Source organism: Bombina bombina, chromosome 7 (genome assembly GCF_027579735.1).
Source record: "Bombina bombina isolate aBomBom1 chromosome 7, aBomBom1.pri, whole genome shotgun sequence".
In the NCBI taxonomy this organism is placed as follows: Eukaryota; Metazoa; Chordata; class Amphibia; order Anura; family Bombinatoridae; genus Bombina; species Bombina bombina.
Window position 1 is genome coordinate 338,778,313 of NC_069505.1, and position 22,294 is coordinate 338,800,606.

General features: G+C 38.9%; 1 protein-coding gene across 1 annotated transcript in view; it reads right to left on the reverse strand.

Moving 5' to 3' along the window:
• Positions 1–22,294, reverse strand: part of PSMD6 (proteasome 26S subunit, non-ATPase 6) — a 179,988-nt gene that overhangs the window by 150,426 nt on the left and 7,268 nt on the right. Inside the window, 2 exon segments of the mRNA XM_053720999.1 lie at positions 187–238; positions 16,620–16,722. The gene's annotated coding sequence lies outside the window, so the exon portion shown is untranslated.

The window sequence follows — 22,294 nt, forward strand, 5'->3', positions numbered from 1 at the left end:
GCTTTACAAAATTACAGATGATAATGAAGTTAAATAGATAATGGAAGTACATATTTAAGTATATTAATACTACATGCTCTGATTCATGAATATAATTTTGAATAGACTATCCCTTTAAGAAATATGTCAAATCCTCATTTTAAAGAGACAAATACAGATATAATATACTCCTTAAAATAAACATACATTACCAGTACATACAATCCCCTGCGATAGCACACTTGAATGGCATGGTTACCTGATAGAAAATAATATAGAAAAATAAGTCAAAGGAAATAATTTGTAATCATAATCATGAAGATGAATTTTATTATTACAGATTTACCCTCATTCATATGTAATTTTCAATGTGAAAATCATTGAACATATTTATTCAATACAAAAACGATGACACGTTAAAGTATAATGTGGCATAGTACTAATATTTATAAAAAATATATGTAATATCATGTCTGCTAAAGTAGAGAATACATTTGCAATATTTAGATTATTAACCAAAATACAAAAGTGCTAAATATTACATACTTCAAGAGATTTGAAGTATTGTCTTTAACATGGAGTTATTGAATCAATTTTAAAGTCCATTGGCCCCAGGGAAAGTCTGTGTCTGTTCATATGATGTCAATTAAAATGTATTAATCATCTCTATATCATGGCAATCACATATATGTTGTGCATACATCAGTGCTTAAATATCATAGAGATGCATTTCTCTAATTAGTCTAAATATTTAATAATATTATTGACTAAAAGGAGAGCATTAGTCAATGATAGGTTTCAGATATTACATTCCACACATGACTATAAGCATGAATGCAAGGTATTTAGCGATATCAACATGAATGAGTATTTACTTTTCAACTCTTCTACAACTGGATAACCATAGACATGCCACATTGACTGATGTTAGATAGCATATACTGTATTGATTTCAGACACGAATCCTCAAGTATTCTTTAATGGCATAATATTCTCGATAAAAGTACACATACATTTATTAACAATGTACACCTGCATATTAATTGACATCATGTGAAATAAAAATGAATAAAGCTGTTAATGTTTTGCAAATAAACAGCTAGTAAAATAATATTGAACTGTGTTTTCCAATTTGGATTATGATGTCCTCAGCCCCCCAGCAATAAAATGAACCCCCCTGCAATAAATTGAAGCCCCCCTGCAATAAAACAAAGCACAGTCCCCCTGCAATAAAATTATGCCCCAGCCCCCTGCACAAAAATTATGCCCCTGCAATAAAATGATGCCCCAAGCAAAAATAATGATGCCCAAGCAATATAATTATGCCCCAGCTCCCCTGCAATAAATTGATGCCCCCAACAAAAATATGATGCCCCCAGCAATAAAATGAAGCCCCCAGCCCCACTGCAATAAAATGATGCCCCAGCCCAACTGCAATAAAAGAATGCCCCCAGCCCTCCTGCAATAAAATGATGCCCCCAGCCCCCCTGCAAAAATAATGATGCCCCAGCAATAAAATGAAGCCCCCAGCCCCACTGCAATAAAATGATGCCCCCAGGCCCCAGCCCCCCCTGCAATAAATGATTACCCCAGCCCCACTGCAATGATGCCCCCAGCAATAAAATGATGCCCAGTTCCCCTGCAATAAAATTATGCCCCATCCCCACTGCAATAAAATGATGCCCCCAGCAATAAAATGAAGCCCCCATCAATAAAATGAAACCCCCTGCAATAAAATAATGCCCAGTCCCCCTGCAATAAAATGATGCCCCCAGCCCCCCTGCAAAAATAATGATGCCCCAGCAATAAAATTATGCCCCAGCTCCCCTGCAATAAAATGATGCTCCCAGCCCCTGCAATAAATTGATGCCCCCAACAAAAATATGATGCCCCCAGCAATAAATGATGCCCCCAGCCCCACTGCAATAAAATGATGCCCCAGCCCCACTGCAATAAAATGATGCCACCATTGTATGTGATATGCAATATGGTTATTGACTTTAAATAGAAGTGTGTATAATATATATATATATATATATATATATATATATATACATACACACACATATACATACATACACACATACATACAAACACATACACACATACACTTATATTTGTATTTGATTCAAATGAATATTGACATCACAAAATGCAACACTAACTGTGATAATAGTTTAACAATTTTTAATAAAGCAGACTTCACCCAAACCTAGAAAACTAAAAAACTAAAATCCTGGCACAATGCACAACAAAAACTGCATTATCAATTTCTAGGCTGTATCTCTTAACAGGACATGAGTACAGTATATACAACAAAGCATTACATTCAACTATCTAATGAGCATCTCAGTATTAGTTACTTATGAGAGCCACCCCTCTCTCTACTGCAGCAATCTGTTTACTCCTGCAAGTGGGATCAAATTAGGATAAACAGCAGGATCATCTTAACATGCACTTCATACGGATACCAAAACACAACACAATAAAAATTCATATAGTAAGCACATGTGAATTTATAGGATAGAACATGACTGACTGATATGATATATGGTCTCAATAAACAAAGATGTTTTTATCCTGTACATTTAAATATTCATTAAAATACACACTTATTGATATAATACATACTTAGAATACAGTCTGTTTTCTCACTGCTAAAGAAGCCTCTATTCAAATCACGCTTCTTCCATTCATTTATAAGAGTTCAGTTAGTTGAAATCCCAGAGGAGCCAGTATAAATAAAGTGACAATAATTACACCCAACATGTAATTAACAATGGATTCTTTCCATATACAAATTATTACAATAAATGTACATTTAACCCCTTGCTGCTAGGAATGGGAATATGCACCCACTGATGCCCTACCTATCCCGCACAGTCTGCAGTCTGCATAACCCCGTGCTGTCACATACTGTAACCTGGCCCTGCTGCCCTGCTCCGGTCCAGAATGACAGTGTGACTCTGCAGCTGAGCTGCCAGTAAGCAACGCACCCTCACACTGAGTCACGGGAAAAGGAAACTACTTCCTCCTGCGCTGTTAGTAACTGGCTACCTCCTCCTCTGTCAGTGTCTGCCGCCCATTGCCATTGCCAAAACTTCTGGGGCAAAAAAAAAAAATTGCGCCAAAAAAATATAAAAAAAAATAAAAAAAATGTCAGTGCAACAATTTTTTTTTGTACCAGCGTGGCGGGCCCCCCTAAGCGCAGGGCCCAAGGCGGTCGCCTGATTTCCCTTGCCCAAAGGACAGCCCTGGATTTGGCCTTTGGAGGAGAGGTACTAGGGGTGGAAGTGTGGTGTCTTCTGTGACTCACACCAGCTGACTGGGAGGCTATAACATGTGATTCAGGGTTCTGCAGGGAGATGATGGAGGATGCAAGTGAGGAGGGAGTTTGTGGCTATCTGCGAGCCTCTCCATTGCCTCTGCCAGTCGAACGAGTGAGGCATTATGTATGTCCATCTGGTTCTTTAGCCTCCTGAAATCATGCTGCTGCTGGAGCCTGGTCAGCCTAAGCTTCCTGTGAACGACCCTCAGTAGAGCATTCTGCTGGGACTGTGCGGGACTATTGGATTCCATGGGGGTTCATGGACCTCTTCAGCTGACACTGATGTGTCCAGGCCCGGACTAACCATAGGGCATGCCGGGCAAATGCCCGGTGGGCCGCAAGTTACCTTAGCCTGCATACCATAATCACACAGAGTGCAGTGGCTCAAACTAATCGGTGCGGCTGTTGTGCACAGAGTGCTTCACAGTGTGACTCTTAGTTGGCTCAAACTGATCGGTGCCGCTTTTGGGCCGAGAGTTTCTTTAGACCCGCCCACCATTACCACAAGTACTGGCTCAAATGTTACTTTGACAGACAGTGACACTGGCAGGCAGCATATAAGGCTGAGACATGTAAAAGAAATTCCCTTAGAAAGTGCCTCATAGAAGCTAAGGTAAGAGGTGGAGCCACTCTCCAATTTTTTTACAGTCTAAGGGACTAGCGTATGGGTCAAGTTGAGCAGGAACGCATGGGAACGAAGTTCCTTCACTATTTTTGCAGGTGGAACTAAGTTCCCCCTGGAAGAAGAACAGAAACGCTTCAGTAAACACTGCAGCTATTGGTGGGAGGAGCTGTAGCATAGTCTGGTTAGAGGGATAGTGAGATCCTCTAGTAATGGGCAGTAACACTTCCTGCAATACACTAAATGTAAGACTGTGAGTGGTCCTGTTGTGTGATCACCCTGCACTGTGTGGAACACATGGTGCTTACATTTCTGTGTGGCTTGCTCTGGGGTTATTTAGCTCCCCTCAGCAGAAATGGGACTATTGCACCTTAAGTGAGTGAGACTCTGTGACAGAGGAGTCGCCTCAGGCCCAAAGGCAACCATTCAACCCTTTATTGACTTCAATTTGCTTTTTTTAACAAAAGTGTATAGATTAAATACATATAAATACAATGTGTGTGTGTATATATATATATATATATATATATATATTATTTTTTTTAAAAGAGAACTAGAAAAATCAGCGCTAGGTGTGCCACCCAAGATCAGTGGTTTAACTGTTTATAAATGAACTGGCTGCCTAATACCTGAAATATGGACAAATGACAATATATATATATATATATATATATATATATATATATATATATATATATATATATAAATTCCCACACTTTTTTTGTAGGACTTGACCCCTGGACTAGCGTCTATAGCAGTTGATACATCTAATAAGGAAGATTTTACAATGGGCAGCTGGGGCTGGCAGGCTACATTTTAGAGAGGATTGCTGTGCATGTTGCTGTTATCTAAAGCAGATATATTGGCTTTAAATTCTCTGTGCAGTGGCAATGCATGCTACACATTTAGGGCTAGATTTATTAAGCCCCTACGGCAGCAAGTTCTCTCAAGAACTTGCTCGCCGGGATTTATCAAGCAGCGGTCACCAGACCGCTGCTTCCCTAACATCTACGCCACCTCTATTGTGGCGAAATTCAATCTCCTCGGTCGAGTCCGACCGAGGAGATTGACAGCTCCTGCCCGCTTGTGATTGGCTGTGCGCGGGCAGGGGGGCGGGATTGCACGCGAGCGCAAAATTGCGCTTGTGTGCAATGTTAATTACCTGCGGGTAATTTCGCCCCGCCACAGGCGAGCTGAGGCGTACAGGGGCGCGTATACGCGCCCCTGTACACCTCAGTGTTGATAAATCTAGCCCTTAAAGCTGTTCATAGTGTTTCAGGCCCCCTTCAGCTGTGATCAGTGAAGTAGTTGGCATGGTTGTAGTCAGAACTCTCGGCATCCAGCTCACAGGGATGACTGCTCCATGGAATTTAAGTTGTGGCTTTTAAAGTGCAAATTTGTGTATGTATGTGAGTGAATATGTATGTATGTAATGTATGCATGTAATTATGTGTGTGTATTTGTATGTTTGTGTGTGCATGTATGTGAGTGAATATGTATGTTTGTATGTATTTGTATGTATGTGAGTGAATATGTATGTATGTATGTAATTATGTGTGTGCATGTATGGGAGTGAATATGTATGTCTGTATGTATGCATTAAATTATGTGTGTGTGTATTTGTATGTTTGTGTGTGCATGTATGTGAGTGAATATGTATGTATGCATGTAATCATGTGTGTATTTGTATGTGTGTGAATGTATGTGAATGAATATGTATGTATGTAATTATGTGTGTATTTGTATATGTGTGAATGTATGTGAGTGAATATGTATGTATGTATGTATGCATGCAATTATGTGTGTATTTGTATATGTGTGCATGTATGTGAGTGAATATGTATGTATGTATGTATGCATGTAATTATGTGTGTATTTGTATGTGTGTGCATGTATGTGAGTGAATATGTATGTATGTAATTATGTGTGTATTTATTTGTGTGTGAATGTATGTGAGTAAATATGTATGTATGCATGTAATTATGTGTGTGTATTTGTATGTGCGTGTATATGTTACGTATGTATGTATGCATGTAATTATGTGTGTATTTGTATGTGTGTGAATGTATGTGAGTGAATATGTATGTATGCATGCATGTAATTATGTGTGTGTATTTGTATGTGCATGTATATGTTACGTATGTATGTATGCATGTAATTATGTGTGTATTTGTATGTGTGTGAATGTATGTGAGTAAATATGTATGTATGTATGCATGTAATTATGTGTGTGTATTTGTATGTGCGTGTATATGTTACGTATGTATGTATGCATGTAATTATGTGTGTATTTGTATGTGTGTGAATGTATGTGAGTGAATATGTATGTATGTATGTATGCATGTAATTATGTGTGTGTATTTGTATGTGCGTATGTATGTGAGTGAATATGTATGTGTGTATGTAATCTAGGGGCCCATTTATCAAGCTCCGGATGGAGCGTGAGGGCCTGTGTTTCTGGCGAAATCTGCAGGGGGCGCATTGCACCAGCAGGTCTGGCGGATCAGGTCCGCCAGACCTTTGATAAATATCCCCCTATGTGTGTATTTGTATGTGTGTGTATTTATTTGAGTGAATATGTATGTATGTATGCATGTCATTATGTGTGTATTTGTATGTGTGTGTATGTAGAAAGATGTGTGTGGGTGTATTTCTGGTGTAACACTACATACAATTACTGTTATAGTATATAAATAAAATTAACTAGATTAAATAGAGACAACTTCAAGACTCAATGATATGTCAGACTTTCTATACTTTCATGGCATATTTTAAATATTATTTATTATAAGAATGAGAAAGAAGTTTAAAAAAATGTAATTCTTGAGCAAATCACACACCTAGATTTAGAGTTTTGCGGCAAAAGGGGTGCGTTAGCTACGCGTGTTTTTTCCCCCCCGCACCTTTTAAATAACGCTGGTATTTAGAGTTCTCTGAAGGGCTGTGTTAGGCTCCAAAAAGGGAGCATAGAGCATAATTTACCGCCACTTCAACTCTCAAAACCAGCGTTGCTTACGGTAGCGGCCAGCTTGAAAAACGTGCTCATGCACGATTTCCCCATAGAAAATAATGGGGCAGTTTGAGCTGAAAAAAAACCTAACACCTGCAAAAAAGCAGCGTTCAGCTCCTAACACAGACCCATTGTTTCCTATGGGGAAACAGTTTCTAAGTCTGCACCTAACACCCTAACATGTACCCCGAGTCTAAACACCCCTAACCTTACACTTATTAACCCCTAATCTGCCGCCCCCACTATCGCCGACCCCTGCATTTTATTATTAACCCCTAATCTGCCGCTCCGGACACCGCCGCAACCTACATTATCCCTATGATCCCCTAATCTGCTGCCCCTAACATCGCTGACACCTACATTATATTTATTAACCCCTAATCTGCCCCCCCCAACGTCACTGCTACCTTACCTACACTTATTAACGGACTAACGAAGAATGAAGATTCCTTTAAATGACGTCATCCAAGATGGCGTCCCTCGAATTCCGATTGGCTGATAGGATTCTATCAGCCAATCGGAATTCGAGGGACGCCATCTTGGATGACGTCATTTAAAGGAATCTTCATTCGTCATTAGTCCGTCGGTGAGGAAGGATGGCTCCGCGTCGGCTGCTTCAAGATGGACCCGCTCCGCTCCGGATGGAAGAAGATAGAAGACGCCGTCTGGATGAAGACTTTGGACCCTCTGGAGGACCACTTCTTGCCGGATAGGATGAAGACTTCGGACCCTCTGGAGGACCTCTTCTTGCCGGATAGGTTGAAGACTTCGGACCCTCTTCTGGACGGGTCGGTGATACCCGGCTGGGTGAATACAAGGTAGGGAGATCTTCAGGGGCTTAGTGTTAGGTTTTTAAAGGGGGGTTTGGGTGGTTTAGATTAGGGGTATGTGGGTGGTGGGTTGTAATGTTGGGAGGGTATTGTATGCTTTTTGTTACAGGCAAAAGAGCTGATTTCTTTGGGGCATGCCCCGCAAAAAGCCCTTTTAAGGGCTGGTAATGTAATAGAGCTGTTAACTTTTTATTTTAGAATAGGGTAGGGCATTTTTTTATTTTGGGGGGCTTTGTTATTTTTTTAGGGGGCTTAGAGTAGGTGTAATTAGTTTAAAATTCTTGTAATCTTTTTTTTTTTGTAATTTAGTGGGTTTTTTTTTTGTAATTTAGTGTTTGTTTGTTTTTGTAATTTAGTTTAGTTGATTTAATTGTAGGTAATTGTAGGTAGTTTAGTTAATTAATTTATTGATAGTGTAGTGTTAGGTTTAATTGTAACTTAGGTTAGGATTTATTTTACAGGTAATTTTGTAATTATTTTAACTAGGTAGCTATTAAATAGTAAATAACTATTTAATAGCTATTGTACCTGGTTAAAATAAATACAAAGTTGCCTGTAAAATAAATATAAATGCTAAAATAGCTACAATATAATTATTCGTTATATTGTAGCTATATTAGGGTTTATTTTACAGGTAAGTATTTAGCTTTAAATAGGATTAATTTATTTAATAAGAAATAATTTATTTCGTTAGATTTAAATTATATTTAATTTAGGGGGGTGTTAGGGTTAGGGTTAGACTTAGCTTTAGGGGTTAATACATTTATTATAGTAGCGGTGAGGTCCGGTCGGCAGATTAGGAGTTAATACTTGAAGTTAGGTGTCGGCGATGTTAGGGAGGGCAGATTAGGGGTTAATAAAATTTATTATAGGGTTTGCGAGGCGGGAGTGAGTCGGTTTAGGGGTTAATACATTTATTATAGTGGCGGTGAGATCCGGTCGGCAGATTAGGGGTTAATAAGTGTAGGTAAGGTAGCAGCGACATTGGGGGGACAGATTAGGGGTTAATAAATATTATGTAGGTGTTGGCGATGTTAGGGGCAGCAGATTAGGGGTTCATAGGGATAATGTAGGTTGCGGCGGTGTGCGGACGGCAGATTAGGGGTTAAAAAATGTATTAGAGTGGTGGCGATGTGGGGGGACCTCGGTTTAGGGGTGCATAGGTAGTTTATGGGTGTTAGTCTACTTTAGAGCACAGTAGTTAAGAGCTTTATGAACCGGCGTTAGCCCAGAAAGCTCTTAACTCCTGACTTTTTTCTGCGGCTGGAGTCTTGTCGTTAGAGTTCTAATGCTCACTTCAGCCAAGACTCTAAATACCGGCGTTAGGAAGATCCCATTGAAAAGATAGGATACGCAATCGGCGTAAGGGGATCTGCGGTATGGAAAAGTCGCGGCTGGAAAGTGAGCGTTAGACCCTTTCCTGGCTGACTCTAAATACCAGCGGGCGGCCAAAAGCAGCGTTAGGACCCCTTAACGCTGGTTTTGACGGCTACCCCAGAACTCTAAATCTAGGCTACAGATTTTTTCTCTGTAAACATAATAAAATATTTATAGAAACCTATGACTGTAATTGTGCAAATATTTTTTGTGTAAACCCAGTTTCTTTATTTCATGATTCAGATAGAGCATGCAATTTTAAGCAACTTTCTTATTTACTCCTATTATCAACATCTCTTCATTCTCTTGTTATCTTTATTTAAAAAGCAGAAATATAAAGCTTAGGAGCCAGCCCATTTTAGGTTCAGCACCATGGATAGCGCTTACATTTAGCAAACCAATAAGCAAGCATAACCTTTAAAATAAAGATAGCAAGCTTTTTAAATAAAGATAGTGAGAGAAAGAAGAAAAATTGATAATAGGAGTAAATTAGAAAGTTGCTTAAAATTACATGCTTTATCTGAATGATGCAAGACATTTTTTTGGTTTAGTATCCCTTTAAGGTCGGACACCCTACCTAAAGTACAGGTAAATAAGAAGTGGTGAACGGAGGGCGGGAGGGGAGTGGGCCTCTATGCCCCAAAATGCCCGGGCCTTTTTTTAGTACCAGTCCGGCCCTGTATGTGTCCATTGTACCTTTGCATCCCAGGACAGCTTCACCAGAGATGACATTAGACAGCATCTCCTCCCATGACTTCAGATGGATCCACTTACTAGGACCACCACCTGTCCCACGTGCATATTTAGCTTGCTGTGCCATCTTCGCCTTGGTTTCCCTCCTGCAGTCATGGTAGCAATGTTTTATGCTAGCAGTAGAACGATTGTGTCACATCCTTATGGGTAATGATGGGTTAATCCTTTCAGCCTCAGTCTCATTCTGCAACACCTTTATTAGGCACACCTCTGTTTAGTAACATTGCTTGGTATTGAATGTCCTAACTACAGAGATACTAGCCTCTCCGATAACTTCGGATACTTTTGTCCCAACTTATGCCTTAAGTCTCTTGCTGAGACTTTCTCTGACCTTCCGCATCAGAACTTCTTACTTTCAGCAAGTACCGCTGTACCGGATCCTTCTGTCACCTCTCCCAGCACGGGTTGATTCAACTCCAGATTCTACACGCTCAGCTGTTTGGCGGGTGACGTCACCGACGGCCGCATCAGATTCATCCGCAACCCCACGCTGCAAACATCTCTCCGGCTGCTCTCTGCTACTTTACACCGCTCTGCTCTGTAACTGTAACATCGCTCTCAGCCACAGGCAACTCTGGTACAACTACTACGATTGGTAACGATCTTTGACTTTTTATTTGTCTCATGTTATTTCAGTAGTATCACTCACCTTACATATCAGTATCTACCTTGCTCATCATATCTGTGTGATCACTTACCATACATCCATTCTATCCACCATGTTGTCTTGCTAGTTTTAGTGTCATCCAGATATTGACACTGAGCTAGTAAATAACTATATTAACATCCTAAGTACTTTATACAGGTGTCAGAACCTACTTGTATATATTTATGCTTGGGATTACACACCTAAATTTAAACAATTTATGATATGAACTGTTACATTACTGAGGCCTAATTCTACTATGACTAAAAGTAACTTAGTAAATCTACTTATAATAGTAATAACGAGACTTTGTATGTCTGGGTTGTTACAGGAATACCAAGCCCAAAAAAGTTATATTGGTGTAATGAATCCTGCAGAGCTCTCTAATTATGTGGTCACTCTAGGCCAAAAGGTGGATCAATTAAATTTAGGCCTAAGAGATTTACAAATAGAAAACCAAACCTTGAAAAATATAATTAAAGAAGGGCTTACCCCAGCACCTCATCACACTGACACTCCACCAGAGGCCCCTGTTAGTCCACCTGATAAGTTTAGTGGTGACAGGACGCAATTTAGACAGTTCATTAATGCTTGTACTTTATTCTTTACCTTAAAACCAAAAACATTTGCAACTGACAAAATCAAGGTTTTAACAATGATTTCCTATTTAAGGGGTGAACCCAGGGTTTGGGCAGATTCACTTTACGAACAAAATAGTCCTATGCTAAATTCATTTGATGACTTCCTCAGTTCCTTATCTTCCTTATATGAGGACCCCCATAGACAAAGCACTGCAGAGCACAAACTCAGGAATCTGAAGCAAAATAAAAGAGCTGTGGAAGATTACATTTCTGAGTTTAAAATCTGGCAATTAGATTCAGGCTGGAATCAAGTTTCCCTAAAAAGTCAGTTCAGACTAGGACTCTCAGAACAAATTAAAGATGAATTTGCAAGATTAGACTTACCAGATAATTTGGAAGGTTTAATGCAACTAAGCATAAAGATTGATCACAGGATTGGAGAGAGAAAACAGGAAAAAGTTTCTCATGACACCAATATTAAATACCATGAACCCCGAAGTTCTTTGCAACTAAAGGGTATAGAGGAGCCAATGGATATCGGTGCCATCAAGGGACCTCTCACTTTAGAGGAGAAAAACAGAAGAAGACTTAACCATCTATGTCTATACTGTGCTTCAAAGGAACATGATGTTTCCACTTGCCCAGTACTTAAAAGAACTAAAAAGGGTAAGAACTCTGATACATTGTTAACTTTGAAAATTACCAACTCCCAGGTAACAAACTGTACTATTCCAATTTCTTTGCAGTGGGACCACTGCCGCCTCAGCTCTGAAGCTGTCATTGACTCTGGCGCATATTCCAGTTATATTGATTATGCACTCGCCAAGTTTAATAAAATACCTCTTGTTAAGAAGCAAAAACCTGTTCTGGTGCGCCTTATTGACGGTAAACAACTTGAGTCAGGGCCTATAACACACCAGACAGTTCCCATACTGGTAACAACACATAATAACCACCGCGAGTACATAACTTTTGATGTACTTACTTCACCCATCTATTCTTTAATACTTGGGTTAAAATGGCTTAGGTTACACCAACCCACGATAATATGGGATTCCAACACTGTGCATTTTAACTCCCCATATTGTCAATCTACATGTACACCAAATACACAAATACTGTCAGTCACAGAGGTTCAAATACCACAACAATACAAAGAATTTGAGCAAGTTTTCTGTAAAAGAGAGGCCGAAACTCTCCCTCCACATAGGCCATATGATTGCCCAATAGATTTAATCCCGGGATCAGACATTCCCTATGGCCACATTTTTCCATTATCTGAAAATGAGTTATCTCATTTAAAAACATATATAAACGAAAACTTACGGAAAGGGTTTATAAGACCTTCCACCTCTCCAGCAGGAGCAGGTATCTTTTTTGTTAAAAACAAAGATCATTCCCTGCGTCCAATTGTAGACTATAGGGAATTAAATAAAAGAACTGTTAAAAACCGTTACCCCCTTCCTTTGATTCCGGAGTTAATAGAACATCTTAGGGGAGCATCTATATTTACAAAGCTTGACTTAAGGGGTGCATATAATCTGATAAGAATTAGACCAGGTGATGAATGGCTTACGGCGTTCAGAACCCGTTATGGATTATACGAATACACCGTAATGCCTTTCGGGCTCTGTAACGCCCCTGCTACCTTTCAAAGGTTCATAAATGATATATTCAGAGATCTTCTTGATATGTCAATGGTGATTTACCTAGACGACATATTAATTTATTCATCTAACATCGATGAACACATTAAGTTAGTCAGAACTGTACTATCTAGGCTACAGGCACATCACTTGTACGTGAAACTAGAGAAGTGTATCTTCCATTCTCAGGAGATTACATTTCTGGGATACCACATTACACCACAGGGTATCTCCATGGAAACCGACAAGGTTTCAACTATACTAAACTGGCCAATCCCAAAAACGAAGAAAGACGTTCAGAAGTTTTTAGGTTTTTCTAATTTCTACCGAAAATTTATAAGGAATTTTGCTAGCATAACTAAACCCCTAACAGAACTAACAAAGAACCAAACTCCATTCATATGGTCACAAAACACAAACAAAGTTTTCCAGTATTTGAAAACATGTTTCACTACAGCACCCATACTTTCTTTTCCCAAATCAAACCTCCAATATATTTTAGAGGTTGACGCCTCCCACTACGCTATTGGCGCCATCCTATCCCAACGCCCCTCACCTGAACAACCCATACACCCTATTGCATTCTATTCTAGAGTTCTAACAGCTTCAGAATTAAATTATCATATTGGAGAGAAGGAGCTACTTGCCATGAAAGCTGCTCTAGAGCATTGGAGGCATCTCCTAGAGGGTACTGACAAACCAATCCAAATTTATACAGATCATAGAAACCTCCAATACCTTAAAACCCATAGGACATTGACTTCTAGACAAGTCAGATGGAGTCTCTTCTTTTCAAGGTTCACATATAACATAACTTATAGACCCGCATCAAAAAATAAAAAAGCTGACATTCTTTCAAGACTACCAGAAATACCTACTGTACAACCACCATATGGAACTATCATTCCAGATCACTGCTTTCAAGAATCACTTGGATTACTATTTAATGAAGGATTTTCCTTCCAAGAACATCAGCAAACTGATATTACACTGCCTCAACACTTGCTAAAAAGAGGTAGTGACGGGTTATACCATAAAGACAATAAAGTATATGTACCTCCCTCTCTAAGAAACTCTATACTTAAAGCCATGCATGATTCAACCTTAACAGGACACCCAGGGGTACAAAGGACCTTAGAACTTACTAAGAGATCTTACTGGTGGCCACATATGTCCACAGATATACAGAAATACATTCAGTCTTGTGACATCTGCACTACCTGCAAGATTGAAAAACACAAGCCGGTTGGATATCTACTCTCCTTACCCATACCTGAAAAACCTTGGACTCATATAGCTGCTGACTTTATAGTTGAGCTACCAAAATCCAGCAATAACACCACCATCATGGTGGTTGTTGATTTGTTCACGAAGATGGCACACTTCATTCCGTTTCACAAACTGCCTACCTCTATGGAATCCGCATCCTTACTTATTGATAATGTCATAAAACTACATGGGCTGCCTCTGTCAATCACCACAGACAGAGGAACGCAATTTACTTCTAGAATGTGGAGAGAACTCTGTAAGGCTCTTTCCATTGAACAACGTTTAAGTACCGCATACCATCCCCAGACTAACGGTCAAACGGAGCGAACGAATCAGTGGTTGGAGGAATATCTTAGATGTTTTGCCACGCAAAATCAAGATAACTGGTCATCACTACTTCCTTTGGCAGAGTTTGCCCATAACAACGCTCATCATTCCACTATCAAGACCACTCCGTTCTTCGCCAACTATGGATTTCATCCACTGTTCCATATCAACCCTCAATATGACAGTCAGTGCCCAGTAGTTAATGACACCACTAACAGTATCGCTGAAACCTTTTCTATTCTTGCCGACAATATCAAAACTGCTCAGGATAGACAGAAAGTTTACTATAATCTTAGGAGAAGACCAGCACCTGAATATATGATTGGAGATCTGGTGTGGCTATCAACGAGGAACCTTCGTCTCAGTACACCCACAAGGAAATTGAATAGGTTCTTTATTGGACCCTTCCCAATAAAAAGGATAATAAACTCCAATGCAGTCACTTTGCAACTTCCCGATGACTATAGGATACACCCCACCTTTCACGTTAACCTGCTAAAGCCGTACAAAGAATTAAGAAATCCGTCTACAAGTTCTACTACTCAGGTCCCTATTATTCCAGATTGTGAATTTGAGGTGGAGAAGATATTAGACTCAAGAAGAGTTTCTGGCCGCTTGCAGTACTTAATACGTTGGAAAGGGTATTCATCTGAAGATGATTCCTGGGAGCCTTCCGTTAACCTGTCCGCCCCAAGACTCATTTCTATCTTTCATCGGCGTAACCCGGACAGGCCACATCCTTGAACCCCAGAGTGGTTCATTTTGGGGGACCCCTCTGTCACATCCTTATGGGTAATGATGGGTTAATCCTTTCAGCCTCAGTCTCATTCTGCAACACCTTTATTAGGCACACCTCTGTTTAGTAACATTGCTTGGTATTGAATGTCCTAACTACAGAGATACTAGCCTCTCCGATAACTTCGGATACTTTTGTCCCAACTTATGCCTTAAGTCTCTTGCTGAGACTTTCTCTGACCTTCCGCATCAGAACTTCTTACTTTCAGCAAGTACCGCTGTACCGGATCCTTCTGTCACCTCTCCCAGCACGGGTTGATTCAACTCCAGATTCTACACGCTCAGCTGTTTGGCGGGTGACGTCACCGACGGCCGCATCAGATTCATCCGCAACCCCACGCTGCAAACATCTCTCCGGCTGCTCTCTGCTACTTTACACCGCTCTGCTCTGTAACTGTAACATCGCTCTCAGCCACAGGCAACTCTGGTACAACTACTACGATTGGTAACGATCTTTGACTTTTTATTTGTCTCATGTTATTTCAGTAGTATCACTCACCTTACATATCAGTATCTACCTTGCTCATCATATCTGTGTGATCACTTACCATACATCCATTCTATCCACCATGTTGTCTTGCTAGTTTTAGTGTCATCCAGATATTGACACTGAGCTAGTAAATAACTATATTAACATCCTAAGTACTTTATACAGGTGTCAGAACCTACTTGTATATATTTATGCTTGGGATTACACACCTAAATTTAAACAATTTATGATATGAACTGTTACATTACTGAGGCCTAATTCTACTATGACTAAAAGTAACTTAGTAAATCTACTTATAATAGTAATAACGAGACTTTGTATGTCTGGGTTGTTACAGATTGCGTCCTAAGCAGCTGACTGCCACTCATATCTCCTCCCACAACTTATTCCGGAGACTCGCCCTCAGGTTAGGGTTCTCCAGCTGAGGTGCCCTCTCCAAGTAGACCTCAACAAGAACCTCCTTCTCCTCCTCAGAGTACCTCTCCTCTCTTAGCCTGCCCTTCACACCTGAAGGGCCAGCAGACACAGACTCTCCCTCCTGTGACTGTGGACCAGCCCTCTTTCCCTCAACTGTCCCTGCAGGTTGTGACAGGCTACCATCAGCCCAACTCCCACTTGCCACAGTCTGCCCCACTCTCCCTCTTCTTTGTGTGCCTAGTTGAGGCTGACTCCTCCTCTCTCCTCCCACCTCCACTCTCCTTCCCTCCTCTGCCAGGGTTTGAGGAAGGACAAATCCTCCATCCAAACCTTGGCCCTTAGTTTAATTGTAGATAATTGTAGGTATTTTAATTTATTGATAGTGTAGTGTTAGGTTTAATTGTAACTTAGGTTAGGATTTATTTTACAGGTAATTTTGTAATTATTTTAACTAGGTAACTATTAAATAGTTATTAACTACTCTACCCCTACTCTAACCCAAACCCCCCTTAAATAAACCTAACACTACCCCCCTGAAGATCTCCCTACCTTGAGTTATGTTCACCCAGCTGGGCCAAAGTCTTCATCCGATGGGGCAGAAGAGGACATCCAGACCGGCAGAAGTCTTCATCCAAGCGGGGCAAGAAGAGGTCTTCCATCCATCAGAAAAGTACCAAAAAAACAAACAAACACTAAATTACCAAAAATAATAAAAGATTACAATAATTTTAAACTAATTACACCTAATCTAAGCCCCTACTAGCTATTAATATAGATACAATATAACTAATAGTTACATTGTAGCTATTTTAGGATTTATATTTATTTTACAGGCAACTTTGTATTTATTTTAACTAGGTACAATAGTTATTAAATAGTTAATAACTATTTAATAACTACCTAGCTAAAATCAATACAAATTTACCTGTAAAATAAGTCCTAACCTAAGTTACAATTACACCTAACACTACACTATCATTAAATTGATTAAATAAATGAATCCTATTTAAAACTAAATACTTACCTGTAAAATAAACCCTAATATAGCTGCAATATAACTAATAGTTACATTGTAGCTATTTTAGGATTTATATTTATTTTGCAGGCAACTTTGTATTTATTTTAACTAGGTACAATAGCTATTAAATAGTTATTGACTATGTAATAGCTACCTAGTTAAAATAATTACAAAATTACCTGTAAAATAAATCCTAACCTAAGTTACAATTAAACCTAACACTACATTATCATTAAATAAATTAACTACAAGTACCTACAATTAAATAAACTAAACTACAAAAAAAACCACACACTAAATTACAAAAAATAAAAAAATATTACAAGAATTTTAAACTAATTACACCTAATCTAAGCCCCCTAATAAAATAACAAAGCCCCCCAAAATAAAAAATGCCCTACCCTATACTAAATTACAAAAGTTAACAGCTCTATTGCCTTACCAGCCCTTAAAAGGGCCTTTTGTGGGGCATGCCCCAAAGAAAACAGCTCTTTTGCCTGTAAAAAAAACACAATACCCCCCCACATTACAACCCACCACCCACATACCCCTACTCTAACCCAAACCCACCTTAAATAAACCTAACACTACCCCCTTGAAGATCTCCCTATCTTGAGTCGTGTTCACCCAGCCGGGCTGAAGTCTTCATCCGATGGGGCAGAAGAGGACATCCAGACCAGCAGAAGTCTTCATCCAAGCAGGGCAAGAGGTCTTCCATCCATCCATCCAGAAGTCTTGATCCAGGTGGCATCTTCTATGTTCATCCATCCGGAGCGGAGCGGCAGCATCCTGAAGACATCCGACGCGGAGCATCCTCTTCTTTCTTGATCCGACGACTAAATGACTGTACCTTTAAGTGACGTCATCCAAGATGGCGTCCCTTGAATTCCGATTGGCTGATAGGATTCTATCAGCCAATCGGAATTAAGGTAGGAAAATCTGATTGGCTGATTCAATCAGCCAATCAGATTCAAGTTCAATCCGATTGGCTGATCCAATCAGCCAATCAGATTGACCTTGCATTCTATTGGCTGATCGGAACAGCCAATAGAATGCAAGGTCAATCTGATTGGCTGATTGAATCAGCCAATCAGATTTTCCTACCTTAATTCCGATTGGCTGATAGAATCCTAAAATTCTTGTAATTTTTTTTATTTTTTGTAATTTAGTGTTTGGTTTTTTTTGTACTTTAGTTTAGTTTATTTAATTGTAGGTACTTGTAGTTAATTTATTTAATGATAGTGTTAGGTTTAATTGTAACTTAGGTTAGGATTTATTTTACAGGTAATTTTGTAATTATTTTAACTAGGTAGCTATTAAACAGTAAAAAACTATTTAATATCTATTTTACCTAGTCAAAATAAATACAAAGTTGCCTGTAAAATAAATATAAATCCTAAAATAGCTACAATGTAACTATTAGTTATATTGTAGCTATATTAGGGTTTATTTTACAGGTAAGTATTTAGTTTTAAATATGATTCATTTATTTGATTAATTTAATGATAGTGTAGTGTTAGGTGTAATTGTAACTTAGGTTAGGATTTATTTTACAGGTAAATTTGTATTGATTTTAGCTAGGTAGTTATTAAATAGTTATTAACTATTTAATAACTATTGTACATAGTTAAAATAAATACAAAGTTGCCTATAAAATAAATATAAATCCTAAAATAGCTACAATGTAACTATTAGTTATATTGTAGCTATATTAATAGCTAGTAGGGGGCTTAGATTAGGTGTAATTAGTTTAAAATTCTTGTAATATTTTATTATTTTTGGTAATTTAGTGTTTGTTTGTTTTTTGGTACTTTTCTGATGGATGGAAGACCTCTTCTTGCCCCGCTTGGATGAAGACCTCTGCCGGTCTGGATGTCCTCTTAAGGGCTGGTAAGGTAATAGAGCTGTTAACTTTTGTAATTTAGTATAGGGTAGGGCATTTTTTTTATTTTGGGGGGCTTTGTTATTTTATTAGGGGGCTTAGATTAGCTGTAATTAGTTTAAAATTGCCGGTCTGGATGTCCTCTTCTGCCCCATCGGATGAAGACTTCGGTCCGGCTGGGTGAACACGACTCAAGGTAGGGAGATCTTCAGGGGGGTAGTGTTAGGTTTATTTAAGGGGGGTTTGGGTTAGAGTAGGGGTATGTGGGTGGTGGGTTGTAATGTTGGGGGGTGGTGTTTTTTTTTACAGGCAAAAGAGCTGTTTTCTTTGGGGCATGCCCCGCAAAAGGCCCTTTTAAGGGCTGGTAGAGTAATAGAGCTGTTAACTTTTGCAATTTAGTATAGGGTAGGGCATTTTTTTATTTTGGGGGGCTTTGTTATTTTATTAGGGGGCTTAGATTAGGTGTAATTAGTTTAAAATTCTTGTAATATTTTTAAATTTTTTTAATTTAGTGTTTGTTTTTTTGTAATTTAGTGTTTGTTTGTTTTTGTACTTTAGTTTAGTTTATTTAATTGTAGATAATTGTAGGTACTTGTAGTTAATTTATTTAATGATACAGGATTTATTTTACAGGTAATTTTGTAATTATTTTAACTAGGTAGCTATTAAATAGTCAATAACTATTTAATAGCTATTGTACCTAGTTAAAATAAATACAAAGTTGCCTGTAAAATAAATATAAATCCTAAGATAGCTACGATGTAATTATTAGTTATATTGTAGCTATATTAGGGTTTATTTTACAGGTAAGTATTTAGTTTTAAATAGGATTCATTTATTTAATTAATTTAATGATAGTGTAGTGTTAGGTGTAATTGTAACTTAGGTTAGGATTTATTTTACAGGTAAATTTGTATTGATTTTAGCTAGGTAGTTATTAAATAGTTATTAACTATTTAATAACTATTGGACCTAGTTAAAATAAATACAAACTTGCCTGTAAAATAAAAATAAAACCTAAGCTAGCTACAATGTAACTATTAGTTATATTGTAGCTATATTAGGGTTTATTTTACAGGTAAGTATTTAGTTTTAAATAGGATTCATTTATTTAATTATAGTAAATTTATTTTGTTTTATTTAAATTATATTTAAGTTAGGGGGTGTTAGGGTTAGACTTAGGTTTAGGGGTTAATAACCTTATTATAGTAGCGGCGACGTTGGGGGCGGGAGATTAGGGGTTAATAATTGTAGGTAGGTGGCGGCGATGTTAGGGAGGGCAGATTAGGGGTTAATAAAATTTATTATAGTGTTTGTGAGGCGGGATTGCGGCGGTTTAGGGGTTAATACATTTATTATAGTGGCGGCGATGTCCGGTCGGCAGATTAGGGGTTAATACTTGTAGTTAGATTGCGGCGACGTTGGGGGGGGCAGATTAGGGGTTAATAACTATAATATAGGGGTCGGCGATGTTAGGGACAGCAGATTAGGGGTTAATAGCTCTAATGTAGGTGGCGGCGATGTCCGGTCGGCAGATTAAGGGTTAATACTTGTAGTTAGATTGCGGTGACGTTGGGGGGGGGCAGATTAGGGGTTAATAACTATAATGTAGGGGTCGGCGATGTTAGGGACAGCAGATTAGGGGTTAATAGCTATAATGTAGGTGGCGGCGATGTCCGGTTGGCAGATTAGAGGTTAAGATTGCGGCGACGTTGAGGGGGGGCAGATTAGGGGTTAATAACTATAATGTAGGGGTTGACGATGTTAGGGACAGCAGATTAGGGGTTAATAGCTACAATGTAGGTGGCGGCGATGTCCGGTCGGCAGATTAGGGGTTAATACTTGTAGTTAGATTGCGGCGACATTGGGGGGGGGCAGAAGAGGGGTTAATAACTATAATGTAGGGGTCGGTGATGTTAGGGACAAAAGATTAGGGGTTAATAGCTATAATGTAGGTGGCGGCGATGTCCGGTCGGCAGATTAGGGGTTAATACTTGTAGTTAGATTGCCGCGACGTTGGGGGGGGGGCAGATTAGGGGTTAATGAAATTTATTATAGTGTTTGCAAGGTGGGAGTGCGGCGGTTTAGGGGTTAATACATTTATTATAGTGGCGGCGATATCCGGTCGGCAGATTGGGGGTTAATAAGATAATGCAGGTGTCGGCGATGGCGGGGGCGGCAGATTAGGGGTTAATAAGTGTTAGATTAGGGGTGTTTAGAGACTCGGGGTACATGTTAGGGTGTTAGGTGCAGACTTAGTGTTTCCCCATAGGAAACAATGGGGCTGCGGTGTTAGGTTTTTTTTCAGCCGAAACTGCCCCATTGTTTCCTATGGGGGAATGCCGAATTTTACCGAGCTAATTCGGATTTATTCGGAGATACGGCAGCTATTTCGGATTCATTCAGTAGATTCGGAAGTATTTTAATTCAGAAATTCGAATTGATCCGAATCTCCGAATTTACAGAATTTCCGAATAAATCCGAAACGAATCGCACCTGTCTAATTATAATGGTCTACCCATAATGTAATTATAAATCTATAAATTCGTTGAGACCAGAGTCAAACAAGGATCCAAATTTATAGATCCGAAGTTTCCCTCTGTCACAATATCTTTAGGAGATCCCCTTCTGATATTCTGCAAATGTTCGCTCTGCCTCCTTTTTACTTTCTGGAGGGGCGCCTCAAATATTGGGCAACACATTGGCAAGATATCACATAAACAACAAAAGTGTAATTGCATGTCAATCTCTCACTTAAAGAAAAATTCTAACCTGTGGCAATATATGTTGTGTGAGTTTACAATTTCATTAAAGGGACAGTAAACACCAGAATTTTTGTTGTTTAAAAAGGTAGACAATCCCTTTATTACCCATTCCCCAGTTTTTTATAACCAACACAGTTATAATAATATACTTTTTACCTCTGTGATTACCTTGTAGCTATGCCTGTGCAACTGCCCCCTTATTTCAGTTCTTTTGGCAGACTTGCATTTTTAGCCAATCAGTGCTGACTCCTTCATGTGCCTTAGCTTAATGTTATCTATATGAAACACATTAACTAATGCCCTCTAGTGGTGAAAAACTGTTAAAATGCTTTCAGATTAGAGGCGGCCTTCAAGGTCTAAGAAATTAGCATATGAACCTCCTAGGTTTAGCTTTCAACTAAGAATACCAAGAAAACAAAGCAACATTGGTAATAAAAGTAAATTGGAAAGTTGTTTAAAATTACATGTCCTATTTATATTAAAGAAAGTTTTTTTTTTTTTTACTTGACTGTCCCTTTAAGCAAAAAACAACAACAACAACAACAACAAAAAACTAAAG